Genomic DNA, 18508 nt, shown 5'->3' with positions numbered 1-18508 from the left:
TCACCTCCCAGGAGATGTTCCACTTTCTAAGCAGGTGGCAAATGAACCCGATTAAAAATAGGGACCTGGACTCTTCACAGAATCCCCCTGTAAAGCCAGACTACTGGCTGTACCTCGGAGGGGAAAAGGGAACATCTCTGTCCCTCGGGTCCCAGGGCTCTGTGGGACCCAGGACCCCTGCACAGCCTGCAACCTGAGGACGACAGCCTGGCCGGGCTCCAGCAGTGGGCAGAGGCTTTGGCCACGGCCATGGGCTGGCTCCTACTCACTGGGTTCACCTTGGTGACCAGAGGGCACTGTAACCGCCCGTTCCCCTCCCTCCCTTCCTCCTCCCCTCAATGCTTTATGGACCTGAGTTTCTGGAGCTTTCTCAAAACCGTGGACACATTCCCAGTGGAAATCATGACATTTTCCGTTTCACATTACGCACTCCACAATGCCTCAGGAAGGGAGAGAGGGAGAAGGAAAACAAGGCCTGGGAGCCAGCCCCTCTCTGTCTGCAGCCAGGGCTGCTCACTGCTCTGTTTATCCTGGAGTCACCTCCCTCCCGAACTTGACAGCCAGTGCCCCAGTGTTTTCTTCTGCAGTCAAAGGCCCCGATGAATAGGTGAACTGCCTTTTCTATCTGCTCATGTGGCACATCTGGATAAAGGCGTGCCTCTCTACTTTGTTGTGTTTTTTTTAAACTTTACTTTCCACTGCCATGGTAACTGCTGCATGTTTGGCAGAGGGAAAGAGGAAAAAAAAAAAAAAGCTCGGAGAGAAGAAAAGGAGCTCTCAGCGCGGGGCTGGCGGCTGTCCAGGGTAATCATGCCGCAGAGCTGAAATGAGGCCTCTGGCGGGCAGCCAAGTTACAAAGAACAAAGCTGTCAGTTCCTAATGTTGGCGGCAATGCTTGTTTGGCATCCTTATATGGTTTCCCAGAACTCCCTGCCTTGGCCGCCTTCCATTCCCTTCAGGGCAGCAAACAGGATTAGCACAGCTCCGAGTTGTTTTTCTCCTCTCTCCTCCAACTGTTCCAATGACATCATCCCTGCTGCATTCATTTGCCAGCAGGGTGGTTTTTTTTCTCTCTCTCCACCTCCCTCCTCCCTTCCTCCCTCCCTCTCCCTCCATTTCTCTCTCTCTCTCTCTCTCTACACACACACACACACACACACACACACACACACACACACACACACCCCTACTCCCACTCACTTCCTGTAGCCTCCCCCTCGCCTCTGACTTTCTTTAAATGCAATGTTTTAGGTCATTCTTCTTGTCCAGCTTCTCTGTTAAATTAAAAACACCCCAGTGCTTGTACATTTAGCTGAATCAAGCCAGACGCTGTATTTTATTTTTATAACTGAATTCCTGTGAGATAAAAATCTCATTTTCCTTAGTAGGCTGTAATCAGCACTCACAGGGATGTGGTTTCCAACTGCCCCAGCTCATGCTTCCTTATGAAACTCCGCTGAGAAATGAACTTGGCTCCCGTTCAGGTTTAAAGGGCCCGAGTCCGGTCACACGTTACTCACTCATGCACACACACACACACACACACACGATGTGCACATAAAGACCATTACACATGTATACACACACACATGGACACATGTCCTTGTCCAGGAAGCCCCTACAGCTTCACACACAAAGAGCAAAAAAAATCCCCTGAGACAGACACACAATCAGTACCCAGTGTCATTCTTTCCCTTTCCAGAAGGAAAATAGGTGAATAAGTCAAGCTGAAAGCAGCTTCCGAAAAGACTGGTTTAAACTAGCAGGCAGGCCAGCGTTATGCAACTCACGGCTGGGTTCATGAAAGGAATCGAGGTTTGCCGACTGCACAAATGTTCCCTTGCCTCCGCCCCAGCCCCCCCTCCCCACCCTGCTCTGATTCATGAACTAGTTTTCAGATTCATGAATCATTCGGGAGCCAGCAAGAGAAAAATGAGTAGTATTGATCTCATTTCAATTGAAATGGGCTCATTACGGCCATGCTGGCTGTGGATGGCTTTACACGACAAGACCCTGGCTGGCGTCCGAGGTCTGCAGGCGGGCGCCCGAGCCTGCGGGTGGGGCAGGACTCCTTGGGCGAAGCCTCTGCAGAGGGTGCCCCTTCTTATTAAATGGACACAATGTGATCTGCTGGTACAAGGGACTCTGGCTGGACTCGCAGTCCTCATTGGGCAGGCTGATCGCCTTCTTTTTGTGTTGCCCATTTAATGTTATTTCTTTCACCATTAATGGAATCTCAGTACAATTTCTCTCCTGGATTTCTGGTGACGCTCAAGGACTACCTGAAGTAGGAATTCACCTACTGAACCAACTGGCATGTCTTGGGGCTTGTTTGTTTGAAGGCAAACAAGAAGCTTTTCTCTTCTCCCTCCACCCCTCTGCCTTGCCACCCACCTTGAACCCTCTTCAGTGAGAAGGACTGGGGCTGGGAAAGATCTAGACTTGCTGTAATCTGACTTATGTGGGGAAAGGTTCTCCACCCACTGCATGACTGCCTTCACATGGACACCGGTTTTCTAAAACCATTCTTTTCATTCTCAAATGAGATAATGGTTGAGGAAGCAGCAGCAGAGCCTGAGTGCAGAGATGTCGCAGATGGAGGCGTTAGGTCCCTGGGGCACATGTCACTGGGGCTGCCCGCGAAGGAAGGAGCTATCTTCTCTCCCGCTGCCTTTCCTCCCTCTCCCAGTTTGAGTTCCAGCTCCTGCCCCATTCCAGCCCTTCGCCTTCCACTTGTCCTCATGACTGGGGAATCTTTTCCTCTTCCTCTCTGCAACACCGATTGGGCACCGTGTGTGAACAGATCAGGAGAGGCTATTAGGCTTGATTTGCAGCTTCCAAATGGATTTTTGCATGGTTTCCTCTTCTAGCTCCTTCCACCCGCCGCCCCCCCCAGCCCTGGGAGATTGAAAACAATGGACTGGACACGTGCTTTTTAGAAACCCCAAAAAGCTGTCAACCAGCGCCACAGAAGGATTCCATCCTAAGAGGCATACTTTTGAATCCAAGAGTTTAGAAATGAGATTCTTATCCATTGACTTCAGACACACCAGCGTGCCGTTAGATGCATTTCCCTTGGCAGGGATTAGACGCTGTGACCTTACTCCCCTTTGTTCCTGCAGTGCCCGAAGAAACTGGGAGCGACCCAAAGAAGGAAAAGGAAGATGTGTTTGTGTGAATTTCAATGAGCAATTGGTTCAGAGTCAAGAAGAGCTGTTTTGCCTTCCGTGAGGTCTGTTTGAAGGTGCCTTTCAGCTCTGAGCTGCCCGAGCATTCTTGGGCTGAATCTGCAGTCAACCAGAGCCCTGGGCCTGCCGCTCCCCCGTGGGCTAAAATCACTCCCACAGATTTGCTGGCTGGCCTTAGAGCAAATGGGGATAGTGAGTTGGCTCAGGTTTTGCATTAACTCGTCTGATTTTTTCCACTGCAGCCTCCCATTCTGTGATAACACCAAGTTGCTAGGAAAGCTTTATGTAACACTCACCCAGCATCGGCTTCTCAGAGCAGCAAGTGTTGTTTCCAGAATTCCCCATAAACCTGGCAGCACATCAAAACCTCTGTTTCATAACAGACTAGAAATAGGATTTTCTAATAACATTCCGAGGACTGGACTATATCGTGCAGGGATCTGCACTTTTATGAATTGTTAATGGTCAACTAAACAAAGACCCCCAGGACGCCCAACCTGCTATCTCGGGTCAGGATGGGAAGGGAAGCTGGAAGAATGCGGTTTCTACATCTATGATCTGTTGGTCAGTGACCCAGGGACCTTTTCAAAGAATTTGTTCAATAATCTCAAACGTATTGGGGGATCTTATTCATGTTTTTAAAAAAGAAAAAACTGGCTTCTTCCTGCTTCTTCCTTCATTCATGGAGAATGTGGTTTCCTTTTCTTTTGTTGCCAGACGCACTGACAGTTACGGATTTAACCCCCAGCTTTCCTTCGGGAGAGGGCAGCTTTCTTCCAGACACACCTAGATTTGGGGGATCTAAATATCTTCATGCAATAGACAAACCACACATTTCAAACTCCCCTCCCTGAGTCATGGGTTGACAGAGTGATTACAGAGAGAAGGGAGCATGAGGTCGCCCGACCCTCCTCCCTCACACCCACATGCTCCTCCCCAGCTGCGGTCCACCCCATCTCGTCCGGTTCTGGTTTAGATTATCACAGGGATGGGAGTTCCCTCCAAGAGGCCATTTGCAGCCTATTTAGATGTCACTTAAACTTCTCCCTGGGATTCCAATTGCATATTCCTTTGTTCCATGTCGTCACGTTGCCCCTGCTGGCGTGGCGGTGCCTCCCTTCCTGGCTTTTTCCCGTCCTCCTTGAATAGTAAGTACGTGGGCATCACTTCAAAGCAAAAGGAGCCATTGTCCGTCCCTGTTGAGGTGAGGGGGACCATCACCAGAGTCCCAGAAAAGCGTAACTGTGGAAGGCAGGGGCTTGGCATTAGCACGGCTGACCTTAGGGAGAGCCTGATGCCAGGTAGCTGCCTCTGGGCGAGCATGAGCTACCTGAAGAGGATGCTGTTGCATGGGCTGCCCCTCGCTCCGTCCTATGACTCTCCATGCCCTCAACATTCTCCCCTGGGTGCACTCTCTGGTCTCACCTGGATGACCCACGGGAGCACCTCATTTCCCTGACCAGGACCTAAGCTTCAGCCCAGCTAGAGCTATACTGCCCCTTCCCTGCACAGCCCTCAGCTCTGTGCACTCTGTAATGTCCCTTTTTTCCAGCTTAATCATCATCTCCCTCTCCCCAATCTCCTCAAATAATTCTGCTTGGTAAATCTCTTCTAGTTTCCTGCTTTGGAATAGTGGCTCCCAGAGGTTCCAGTTCTGGGCTTTCCATGGCGAGTCTCACGTGGTCATTTCTTCCGTGGCTGTCCACATCGTTTCTTCCATCCCACTACTGTGGGATGGGACACTCCATCTTCCCGTTTAGTTTCATTCAAATTTAATTTACCTGCTTCTTACCCTTTCTTCTGGATTATTAGTAAAAATGAAAAAGAAAAGGCTCCTTTCTCACCAGGGCAGTCCCTCATGTCCAAGTGGGCCCTAAGGAAGACACCCCATGCCACCTAACCTGCACACCAGCCCTCAACGCGAAACGACTCCAAGGAAACCGCGGGCAGAGTGGGCTTCCCTCACCAGGCTGAGATTTCATATCCTTGAGATCCATTTAGTGCCTGGACACCTGGTTGCTATGGGGATGGTTGCCATAAAAAAACACACCAATCTGTAGAGAGATATAAAACGGATCTCGGTGGTACACACTCGGGCACATTAGCTCTGAGAAATGGCTCGCTGCTTATCACTTTATTTTGTGGACACAGTGCCTCTGCTTTTCACATCCAACCTGGGTGACCTTCTTAGAACCAGGGCGACACAAATCCATTTTCAGTTATTTCATAAGGGACAATCAAGGGCTTCCCCAAATGCCAGATGCCCCCCGTCTTCCTGTCCCAAGCTGAGTCAGCAGTGAAGAAGAGGACATTCTTCTCTGGCACAGTTTGTTCTTTACTGACTGCCATCGATCCATTAGCAAAACAGAGCAGGCGGAACAAAAATACTGACCCTGACAACGCCTCAGATCAGGTGGCTCAGATGAGTGACAGATGTTAGCAGGAGACCTTGGATGCACTGCCCAGTTCGCAGGGGCAGAAGCTGAAAGGACACCAGAGACCAATCCAGGACACAGTGTAAGGCTGCATCAGGACTGGGTGATTCAGCAAGGTGTTAGCTCAGGGCTGGGTAATTCAGCAAGAGACAGTTAAATAGGGGGCTGGACGCAGTGGTTCACACCTATAATCCCAGCACTTTGGGAGGCTGAGACAGATGGATCAAGAGGTCAGGAGTTCAAGACCAGCCTGACCAACATGGTGAAACCCTGTCTCTACTAAAACTACAAAAATTAACGGGCAGGGTGGCCCGCACCTGTAATCCCAGCTACTCAGGAGGCTGAGGCAGGAGAATCGCTTGAACCCAGGAGGCAAAGATTGCAGTGAGCCAAGATCACACCACTGTACTCCAGCCTGGGCTACAGAATGAGACTCTGTCTCAAAAAAAAAAAAAAAGATGTATAGGGGTGTTCATTAACCTCTTCCGCCAAATTCTCAAAACTTGCATTTGGTTATCACTTGCTGAAGGTCTGTTTCTCCCTTAATCTGGCTTCTTTTCAGAAACCAGTAAAACATTTTGTGCATCTCTTGGGCATAGACTGAGACTCCACAGCTCTGGAAAGGTAAAGGGGCAGACACTGGTTCATTTTGCAATTCACAAAGGCTAGCTGGAGGCCTTCTGATATTTGCTTGGGGTAAGGGTAGAAAGAGTAGTTTGGTGTTTGGATTTTAAGCCGTGCCATTGGCTGAGTGTAACTTGGAGTAGGCAAGTGGGGAAGATTAACTACAGCAACAGTCACATTATGAATGCAGGCAAGGTCTACTTCTGAAACAGTTCCCGGCGTTAGTGGGACTCCCTATCTGGAAGCCTGCATTAAATACGCTCTTTCTTTTTGGGGGAATATGTCTGAATTCTTAAAAATAGGTCAGAACTTAGTCACTGACTTGGTGTTTCATCTTCAGCAATTCCTTTGATTACTCAATGCCTCAAATTCCTTCTTTTTTATTGGGAGAAGTGAATGTGTTTCTGTTTCATACTAAAAAGAGTTTTGAACGTCTCTTGCTTTGGTCAGTCCTATCACATTGCTACCGATAGTGGAGGTAAAGACCAGACTCAGACGGATGTATGAATGTGAGAACAATGAATGCATTTCTCATGCACAATATTAGTATAAGGTGCGATACAATGTGGGCATGTGCGTCCTTAGTACTCCCTACAGACTGAGTGGTTACTAAAAAAGAAGTCCTTCAGCTAGTTCCACTCACTCCACTGAGCAACTGTTATTTTGACCTCTCATTTGCATATCTTCAATTTCTCTAAATACTCCCTTAACCCTTCCTTATCAATAGTTTATTGACTACATCCTCGCAATCATTCTTACCTCTTTTTATTTTTCTCATTTAAGCTAATTTTTTAAAAAGCAGTTTAAAAGCTCAGCTAATTTAGTCATTTCCCTTGCAACACCCTTCTCCTTCATTAATGGACCTGGTTTCTCTTTTTCCACACTCTTCTCCCGGCACACACACACACACACACACACACGCGCGCGCACACACACACGCAAACATGTTTATAAAACACCTTCTTCCCCTTGGTTCCTTTGGCTGGCATTAAATCATTCCGCCTTTTTTTTTCTCTCTCTCGCCCCCATATTTTTCCTGAAAACATTAACTTGGTCTTGGTATTCTTTCTCATTTTCCCCCCACCCCCCGCCCCGTGTTTCCATTTCTTGAACGAGTTCAGGAGAGAGTTGCTCTTGTGATTTTTTTTCCCCAGCCTGGCCCAGCTGAAAGCTCAGGGAACACTTCTTGCTACTTTTTATCCTGTTTTCACGGACTTGTAGCCTCAGCCCTGCAATTATGGCCTCTTTCATGTTATCTTTCTCCCAAGGCAGCAGCTTACATCCTGGCAAGCGACACAATGGCAGCGTGGGTCCTGACTTAGCTTTCATACCTTTTGTTTCAGCATGCAGGATTTCCTTATGGTTTGTTTGGGCTTTAAAAAAAGCTTATTTACGGATCCTGAAAGGTGCCAGATTTACAACCCTGAAGAATAAAGGCCAAGTTTCTATGTGCCTGAAAATATTCCATCATGTCCAGGCCAGTGTGATGTTTGGGGCCAACCTAGAGCCTGGTTTGATGGCTGTGTGTGCTATCCGGTTGTTGCCAAAGAAGGAGCTTTGAAAACAGACACACGACCACAGCTTACTGCGCCCCTTGTTGCATACAGAGGACATGGCGAGGAATTCAGACCAGGATGATGTCTGAAAACGGGGAGGATGTTGATTACATTTTAAAACGACAGTCTTGTTTAGACTCTGGTAGTCAACACTCATCATTTATTTGTTTAAATTAAGCTCCCTGGCCTTAATTAAAAGTTGCAATGTGATTTTAAAAATGGATCCAACTGTGTTTAAACCTCACATTCCTAGATTTTGTACCAAGGCCCTATCTTTATATAGTAATTTCAATGCAATACTGCATTTTCACAAACAAATACTTATCTCGAGACATGAGGTCTTTTTAGGAGAGAGAATATGTGACCTTCCTGGTGGAACCACAGATGGGCGCTTAAGCACGAGCACATTGTAGGTTGACTCAGTAATCTCCAAACAACGAGGTCTGGTGTTTTCTTCTTTTTTTTTTTTTTCTTGAGGCCAGGGTAATGTCATTGCCTGAGAAGCACTGGAGGAGAGGCAGGAATACAGACAGATTTGTTGAGGGCACTTACATGTGTGCACACACAGTAACAAAGGGCGGGCTTGTTGTACAGCTCTATCACGGAGCCAGGGGACGTGCCTCGGGAAGATGAAAGGTTGGTACTGTCTCCATAGCATGGAGGCCCGCTCTAGACCAGAGCACTTAGGGAACTGGGGTCTGGGTGATTTCAGAGGCCCTGATCCAAGTAACTCTCCTAGGAAGTCTGACGCTGTGTTCCAGATTTGCACTTTATGTTTACCCCTTGCATCAAGACAGTGTCTCCAGAAGTTTCTTAAAACTTTTCTTGGCTGGGCGCGGTGGCTCATGCCTGTAATCCCAGCACTTTGGGAGGCCGAGGGGGGCAGATCACGAGGTCAAGAGATTGAGACCAGTCTGGCCAGCATGGTGAAACCCCGTCTCTACTAAAAATACAAAAATTAGCTGGGCATGGTGGCACACGCCTGTAATCCCAGCTACTTGGGAGGCTGAGGCAGGTGAATTGCTTGAACCTGGGAGGCAGAGGTTGCAGTGAGCCAAGATTGCGCCATTGCACTCTAGTCTGGCGACAAGAGTGAGTGAGACTCTGTCTCAAAAAACAAAAACAAAAAAAAACAAAGAACTTTTTCTTCCCCTTAAACCCTTAAAACACTACATCCTCTGCCTGAAGTGACAGTCTCTGCCAACCCATGCACCTTGATAGCACATTGTTCAAGTTTTGAATCAAACGTCACCTTTTCATGGAGAACTTCCTGAATCTGCAGTTAGAATTTATTTCATTTTTTTCTGGGTTTCCCCAGTAAAACACCCTCTGTTAAAGATTTATCCCTTCTGCTCTATTACAGCTGTCTGTGGGCATCCCTCAATGGTGAGCTCCGTGAGAGCAAGGACTGTCTTTGTCCTCCAGATCACGACTCGTGCTAAATACTGCTCTGTCCAGAATTTATTGTTCCGTATTTTGACGTCTCTGTCCAGATGTCTCTCTGGGATCACAGACGGAAAGCTCTTTGAGTACATGGACTTTGTCTTGTTTATCTTTACAGCCCCAGTGCTGAACAGACTGTCACACTGAAGGTGCTCACATGCCTGTCGGATGATTGAAGTTGTACAACCTGTACACAGAAGAGCTGGGTGTCCACACCGCCTGCCCGACTCTTTCTGTTCCATGTACCCATCTTGCTGTCACCGCTTACTCCTTTCTTACTCCTTTTTAGTCCAGTGAAATCTAGCTAGCTTCTCCCTTGCCCGTAACTGTTTCACTGTAACTTACTCTTGCTCAGATTACTAGAGCTATATTTAGACCTCCTATATAGTACCATCCACTGCCTACAGTCCAGAGGATTTTGGGACTTACTGTATTCAGTGCGCATGACCCGTCCTTCCCGTGGAAACTCTCTTGCCTTAGTTTCCATGGCACGACAGCCTTCTACTTGCCTTCCTTTCACAGAGCTCATGTATTCAGCAATTATTGGTGCGCCCAAGGCTGCTTGTGCTTCCTCCTTCAGAGGCGTGTGCTCCTCAATAACTCTGACTCAGCCGTGATTCCAACAGCTGCGCCAATGTAAAGGACCCTAGAGTTCCATCTCCAGCAAGGACCTCTTTCCAGAGCATTGGGTGCATATTCCCATTAACCTACCAGACACCTGCACTTGGGTATCCCAGGGCCCCTTTAAACTCAGATCATCATCTTCCCACCAAAATCTGTCCTACCCTCAACTCAGGTCAAAGACCTCACCATAGAAGAACAAAGGAAGTGGAAAACTAACAGGTGGCAGGTCACCCACAAAACCTTAGTGTCATACAAGAGGGCTGTCCTATGCGGTCATGCTCAGTATTGAGCAGCGTAATGAAGATGCGCGTAGTGTGTGCTGGGCAATTTCCGTTATGTTTCGCTGGCCCCACCTGGCTGCATCTCCCAGGAGGGCTGCTCCTGCTCTGGTTAATGATGAGCATTTAGGCCAGATGCCCTTGCAGATACATGTCCTACATGGCACACACTGCTGCAGCCCTGCTGTAAGGCACAGCCTGCCTTTTTTTTTTCAGTATGATAAAAGAAATGTAGAATATTAATATATTCTCCCTGGTTTTCAAAGATTCCCAGTGCATTTTTCTAATACAGCAGCTATGTCCATTATATTTTCTTCTTGATTCATCATTTTTGAGTGAGGCCTTGTGGGTTTGAGGGCCGATAAGAAAGAAATAGGGCTGGGGAGAGGGTGAGGAAGATTGCCTTATATGAGAGACACAGCTGTAAATCTTGAAGTAAAATTATCTTTGTGAACTAAATGGTACCTGAATTTTATTCAAGTGGAAAGCTGGGCAATTGAGTGTGATTTAAAATGATCACTGTTCTATACTTCAAATGCACTGAAACAGCTTTCTTTTGCAATAACCCGGAGAACATATGCAAATTGAAGTTATATTGTTTAGTCTGAAGAAGTGAAGGCTGACTGCATAATTGAACGGCAAGGATACAAAGTATTACGTTGAGGATATATACCATGATTTACCATTAAATAGTACACAAAATTAAAACGGACTTAAAGTGCTCAGGAAATATGTAGGTTAGATACTAGAAAAGTTAACATTTCTAAAAATAGCGAATACTTCATGGATTTTCCTTTTTTTTTTTTTTGTTTTTGGAGGTAGGGAGAAGATGCTAGGGGGAAAAACGGAAATCTTCCTTGTGGTTTTTCTTTAGTACTTGGAGTCCGTGCTAAAGAGCAGAGATTTCAGAGCATGGTCTCAGAAACGCTTTTGTGCTTTGTTTCTTTTAAGATACCACATGACTCTGTCCCCTGGCCACAGAGGCTGATTTTGCTGCATCTGACATGGGTTTCTTGATCTGCTGGGAAGGCCCAATATCTAATTTCCTCGTCTGCACCCTGCAGAAACCAGTGGAAATTAAGCAGTGATCGATTACCCTACCCCATCACACCTTTCCTGGATCAGATGATGCTGGCTGAGGCTTTGAAGTATTGACAACGCACTCTTTTCTTCTTTTCACACCTTTTCTTCAGAGGACCTGACTCATTCCCCATAAAAGGATGAATCACAGCAGAGACACCCCCTGTAGCCACACTGTACCCTTGCGGGGGCTGGGGGATAAAAACAGGATGGTGGTAGTGGGGGTGTTGCCCCTCATGACACGAATCAGGCCCTTCCTCCACACATTTCACTGAGGGAATTCTGAAATGGGGTTCTGGGTTGCTCTTCTCTGAGATGGAGCGTGGAGCACCGCCTTGCAGTGTGGCTCTGGGGCCTGTCTTTTGCCTGGGTCTAGGTGAGAAAGGGCAATGGCAAGAAGGGGGTTGGGAGTCAAGAGACTGTTCAGGAATCAAGGGTTGGCACATCTTGGAAGATTCTAGAAGTGTTCATTCAGATGGCAAACATGAGGACAACTTTACTGGCCCTCCTTCCCGCAAGAAGGCTAATGTGGACTCACTCACTGCTGCCAACCACCAACCCTTGACCCTTGGAATGAACCGGTAACCCCCAAACCCTTTCTTGCCATTGCCCTTGCTAAGCTAGACCCAGGCAAAAGACAGGCCCCAGAGTAACGCTGTGAGGAAGCGCTTCGTGCTGCTTTCAGCAGGGAGGTGCCTGTGAGAGTCTGCCTTGTCCCCATGACCTAGTTCATGCCCTCAATAGGCCGATGAGATGTGCAGGAGCTTCCTGAAGGACCGCATCATCCGGCCTTTATTTTTGTACCTCTGTGTGAGTTCTTCTCAACTCTTGCTGTCCAGTAGAATCACTTAGGGAACATGTAAATAATACCTATGCTCAGGCCCCACCCGAGACCCATTAAACTGGATTCTCGGGGGAGGAAATCTGGCAGTGGTGCTGTTTAAAAAGCTCCCCAGATGATTTTAGTGTGCAGCCTGGATTGAGAATTGCTGAATCAATTGCTGGGGAAGAGAGTTCTGTGCCAGGATATGAGCCGGTTTTCATAACACTGAGGAGCCTTACTCTGTGTAGGTGATACCTACACTCTAACCAGGAGTTTCGACAGATCAAGGACCATTGCCCTGTCGGCTGGGGAGTAACGTGAGAGAGGCACCTGCAAGGAACCAGTACAGGGAGCCCACTTATCCAGCAGAGCTGCACAGAGTTCACTGCAGAGGGTGAAACCTGAATTGTCTGCATTACGCATGGGTCTTTGGCAGACAGATGAGGAGGCCGGACACATCTGCAGAAAGGACGGTGTGCAGGTGTCTGCATCACACCTGATGCAGCATGATTTGTCAGAGGACTAGAAGGTAAGTGCCAAAAAAGCAGGGTCTGGGGCTTCCTTGTCCCCTTCCAGAAGCTGAGACCTGAGTACATAACAAATATGAGTGGAAGGAAGGAATTATTGGACACGTAAGCATTGCCTTCTCAAGGAAGCAGGGGGTGCCTGGAGATGAGGCTGGAGACAGCAGGAGCCCTGCCATGGAGGGAATTCTGCACCATGTTAATTAGACTTTACCCAATAAGCTGGAAGTTCTCAGCTGATTCAAGAGGATTTATATTTAATAAGAAAAACTAAATTCTTTCAGACCATTCTGTAGTAGTAGTAGTCATACTTTAAGAACCATTGAACCATAAAAGCACGTAGACTAACAAATGACTCAAAATTTAATGAGTTTTTAGTGGATTATAACTTTGATCACAACAGCAAAGTTCAGGTACTGTCTCTGTTTACATCATAGGTTAAGAAATGTTTAGCTTTTCTTATCTTTTTTTTTTTGAGACAGAGTCTCGCTCTGTTGCCAGGCACCAGGCTGGAGTGCAGTGGTGCAATCTCGGCTCACTGCAACCTCAGCCTCCTGGGTTCAAGCAATTCTCCTGACTCAGCCTCCCGAGTAGCTGGGACTACAGGTGTGCGCCACCACACCCAGCTAATTTTTGTATTTTTAGTAGAGACAGGGTTTCACCATGTTGGCCAGGATGGTCTCGATCTCTTGACCTTGTGATCTGCCCGCCTCAGCCTCCCAAAGTGCTGGGATTACAGACGTGAGCCACTGCGCCTGGCTCAGCTTTTCTTATCTTTCTAACATAAATCATGACTGTTTTGAGCTCCTAATAGTAGATTAGAGTTTCTCTCAGGCCAGGTGTGGTGGCTCACACCTGTCATTCCAGAGCTTTAGGGTTAAGCCAGGGTGGGAGGGCCACTTAAGGCCAAGAGTTCGTGACCAGCCCGGGCGACATAGCGAGACACCGCTTCTAAAAAAATAAAAATAAAAAGTATCCAGGAGTGGTGGTTCATGTCCATAGCCCTGGCTACTTGGGAGGCTGAGGTGGGAGCATCCCCATAGCTCAGGAGTTTGCGGCTGCAGTGGACTGTGACTACACCTCTGGACTCCAGCCTAGGTGACAGAGCAAGATGCTGTCTCTAAAAAAAAAAAAAATGTCTTTCTCAGTTCATTGTCTGGCTTGGAACTTAAGAAAAACCGCAAGGTCAGTGTGGACTGGCTGTCTCCTGGCTGTCTCCTGGCTGGGGAAGGAAGTCTAAGAGACGTCTTCATGGCCGTCCTCTCCTCTTTCTGAAAACCTTCCTATAGAACCCCAGGACCAAGGTGTTGAGGATCCAGACTCCCTTGGAATCCAGTCATTGCCCCTCTGGAGTCCTGAGAGCTCTAAGACACAGGCCTTTGTTCCTTTTGAAGTGTGCAAATCCCTGGTCCTCTCGAACAAATCCCTCCATATTCCCACCCAGATCAAACAAACAAATAAGCAACAGCAAACAAACAAGTTTCTCTAGGTTTTTCTTTCTCATTGGAACCTAGCAGCTCATTTGAAAGCCTGAGTTGTTCAGAGCAGAGACGTTTATTTATTTTTTCTGGAGCTAGAAGAGTTCAGAAGTGGCCATCAGGCCTTTCCTAATAAGAATATTCACTAACACCGGCCGGGCGCGGTGGCTCACGCCTGTAATCCCAGCACTTTGGGAGGCCGAGGCGGGCGGATCACGAGGTCAAGAGATCGAGACCATCCTGGTCAACATGGTGAAACCCCGTCTCTACTAAAAATACAAAAAATTAGCTGGGCACGGTGGCGCTTGCCTGTAATCCCAGCTACTCAAGAGGCTGAGGCAGGAGAATTGCTTGAACCCGGGAGGCGGAGGTTGCGGTAAGCCGAGATTGCGCCATTACACTCCAGCCTGGGTAACAAGAGCGAAACTCCGTCTCAAAATAATAATAATAATAATATTCACTAACACCTGGGTGCAGTGGCCCACACTTGTAATCCCAGCACTTTGGGAGGCCAAGGCGGGCGGATCACCTGAGGTCAGGAGTTTGAGACCAGCCTGGCCAACATGGTGAAACCTTGTCTCTAGTAAAAATACAAAAATTAGGCAGGCATGATGGTGCATGCCTGTAGTCCCAGCTACTCCGGAGGCTGAGTCACAAGAATCACTTGTACCCAGGAGGTGGAGGTTGCAGTGAGCTGAGATCACACCACTGTACTCCAGTCTAGGAGACAGAGCGAGACTCCGTCTCAAAAAAAAAAGAAAAAAAAAGAATATTTGCGAACATTTATTGGACGGGCTGTTCACAGTGCTTGATACTTTATTAAGGCATTTCACTCTCCTCACCCTTATGAAGAAGGTACCGCCATTCCTCAGTCTTACAGAGAGGAGGAGAGAGATTAGGTAGTTATGTGCAAAAATCATAGAATTTGATGAACACCTAGTTTGGCGGATGAAGGAGGAGGAGGATGGTCCAGGATGCCTCACAGATTCCAGTTCAATAACTGAGTGGATGGAGACGCCATTAATTGAACTGGGATCTCAGGGAAGATTTTTAAGCCTTATCAGGAAGTTTATTGTATTTAACTTTCCATAGTCACTCTTCCAATTTCTATTTCTCTGATACATTTCTTACAAAAACATATCAATTATTCATTAGTAGTTAACCAAATTCTTAACTGTTGATTAAACCAGACCCAGCCAAAAGGATAAAACGATGACACCGACTGCTAAAAATGGATTATCTCGACTTCATTCTTGCCCTAGTCTTTCACTGCGACCCTGATTCATTAGATTCAGTCTTTAGTCAGCCTTGGAAATTGATGAAACTGGGCCTGTGCTCGGTGTATGCTCAGTGTCTTGGATGTGCTATGGCCTGACTTTGGGGGCCTACTTCAAAGACCGGCTCTGTGTGGACTGGATTTCCAGCTGCGTGACGGCGTCTCACCCTTTGTCAAACACGGCTCTCTCACTCACTCTTCAGCTGAGTTGAGGCTGCTAGGTGATGATGAACCAAATGCAACGTGCCAGGTTGCTTTTAAAAAGCAAGTCTTTTATGATTCATCTGAAAGATATTTCTTTGATTCCATTAATCAATCACTTAACAGGTATGTATTCAATGACTTTTCTGTGCAGGACACTGTGCTATAGAAGTTAGCAAAATTAATAAAACAGAAGGAGGCATAGTAAACAATTTTTAATCAAATGAGTGAAAAATGATGTATAACAAATGAACGTACATATAGAAACACTCAGGCATATGATATTGGAATTGGAGCTATTCTGGGACATCTTGGAGGTGACGTTGCCATAGGTACAAAATGAGGGGTCCCTGAACTCCGGAAGGGTACATTTTACTTAGCTCCTCCGAGGTCTCACAATTATGGTAATAGCTGCAGCACCCCTGCTCCCATTGACCAACTAGGACCTGTGGCATCCTGCAGAGTCCTCCCCTCCCCCACTGCCCCTCCCATGTGCTTCTGGGAGATTCCACACACCTCTCTCCTGCAGCCCCTTGTTGATGCTGCTTGTTCGTGAAACCTCCACCACTGCTCTTGCATCTGGTGCCTTCCCAATGACTGCTATTTTATGTGACCCTCCCAGGGCCCCTCAAACCTGCCTCTCGGAGGGGCCCAACGGCCATCCTTCCTTGAGGCACTGGCCTGGAGTGGTGCTATGTCTGGCTTACACATGGGAGGCTGTTCCTCATCCCAGCTCCATGGGTCACACTGGGCTGTGCCGCTTATGCCTTCTAGAAAGCAGTTGCTTCCACCTCTGCCTGGACCCTCAGCACAGGCCTGTCCTGGAGCAGGACCTGTGGAGCCCTGCATTTCCCCGGGCCCTGGACAAGACTCCCTGGGGCTGACTGTCACCATCGCACAAATCATCTGAGGCCAGCAGGTGGCCAGGGTGGGGCTGGGCAGAGCAGGCTCCATGTCCCCGTGCAGGCCCAGCCTGACCCCAATACCTGAAGGCAGTGGTGACTAGCAGGATCTGTGTGCAGGTGGCTGGTAATAAGAGCAGAACTGAATTCTCCTGGACCCTTATGCAACAGTCGTTCAGAGGAGGCCCTGGAGGCTGAGGCTGGCAGAGGGGCTTTGCGGAGAAGGAAGCACTGGAGCCTGAGGGAGGCCTGCGGCGGATGCCTCCTGCACCCCCTCCTGGGCCCCTGCTTGCATGAGTGTCTCCTAGCAACTGCGCTGGCACTGGGACACTTCAGGGCTCAAGTGGCGATAGGCACTCACTTTAGCCCTGTCTGTTTTGCCCTTTGCCTGATGTGACCTTCATCCTAAAGTGCTTTTGCACCTAACCAGCAGCCCCGGTGGAGTCAGGGCACCATGAGAGGCACTCCCCAGGAACAGTTCTGTGCACCTCGGCTGCCCACAGGGCAGTCCCCAGGCCTGCTCCTGACACCAGCCGGCTTGCTTCTCCACCTTGTCTTTGACTGCTCTTCCTCTTAGTCACCACTCATCTTCCGTCTACTTCTTTGCAGGTCCAAGCGTCCTTACTGTGGCTTATTTTGTTCTCTCTGCTTGAAAGAGGTCTCTCCACCTGGCAAACTCCCAGGCACCCTTCAGACTGAGATGAATGCCCCCTTGAATGTGAACTTCCCTGAGGCAAAACCCACTGGTTCTGCTGCTGCCTCTGTGTCCCTTCAGCCCATTCGCCACATGTGGCCAGGGCCATCATAGCTCTGGGCATGCCACCAGTTCACATCCCAACGACTTTAGAATGAGTCCACATTCTTCGGTGGCCACAGCCTGCCCCACCGGCCCATCTCTGACCTCACTCTCACCACCCACTTCTTCCTTCTAGTGCCATCGGCCTCCTGGCACTTCCTGGAACTGCCTCAGGTCTTTCCTCTTGCCTCGGGTCCTTTGCATAAATGATTCCCTCCTCTCTTTCCCTGGAACTGTCACTGTGTATCTTCCAGGTCTCTGCTTAAATGTCACCTCCGCAGACAGGCCTTCCACACCTTCCTCTCTAAAAGAGGTTCCCACCATTGTCTCATTATAACAAGGCTAGTCTTAGTCCATATAGGCTACTATAACAAAACACATGGAGGGGGCAGCTTATAAACACAGTAATGTATTTCTCACTGTTCTGCAGGCTGGGAAGTCCAAGGTCAAGGCGCTGGCTAATTTGACATCTGGTGAAGACCCACTGCCTGGTTCGTAGATGGTGCCTTCTCACTTCATTGTCACATAATAGAAGGGGTGAGGGCGTTCTCTGAGTCCCTTTTGTAAGGGCACTAATCCCATTCATGAAGCCTCCACCCTCATGACCTAATCACCTCCTAAAGCCCCACCTTCTAATACCATGACCATATGGGTTGGCTGTGTCCCCACCCAAATCTCGTCTTGAATTATAGCTCCCACAATTCCCACGTGTCATGGGAGGAACCCGGTGGGAGGTAATTGAATCACGGGAGTGGGTCTTTCCAGTGCTGTTCTTAGGATAGTGAGTCTAACGAGATCTGATGGTTTTATAAGGAGAGTTTCCTTGCACAAGTTCTCTTCTCTTGTCTGCTGCCATGTGAGAAGTGCCTTTTACCTTCCATCATGATTACAAAGCCTCCTAGCTATGTGGAACTGTGAGTTCATTAAACCTTTTTTTTTGTAAGTTGCCCAGTCTCAAGTATGTCTTTATCAGCAGCTTGAAAACGGACTAATGCACATCACTTTGAGGGTGAGGATTTCACATATGAATGTTGGAAGGACACAAACATTCAGACCATGGCATTTAGTCATTGTTCTCTGTCTTCCTTTGTTGACTTCAGTTATGACCACCTCCTAGCTAGAGTGTGAACTTTGTGAGGACAGGGACCACCTGTGTAGCAGCAGAATATTTGTTGAATAAATTAATGAAGTATTAATTATCAGGTATTGCCATTTTAATGAGCATGTTTCCTTCATTGCATTGCAAGCCCATTGAAACCATTAGCCTTTGTGACTTTGAT

This window comes from Aotus nancymaae, unplaced genomic scaffold, assembly GCF_030222135.1.
Source record: "Aotus nancymaae isolate 86718 unplaced genomic scaffold, 86718_ANA_hifiasm-v0.15.2.pri h1tg000032l_0, whole genome shotgun sequence".
Classification (NCBI taxonomy): Eukaryota; Metazoa; Chordata; class Mammalia; order Primates; family Aotidae; genus Aotus; species Aotus nancymaae.
This window is presented reverse-complemented; position numbering follows the sequence as displayed.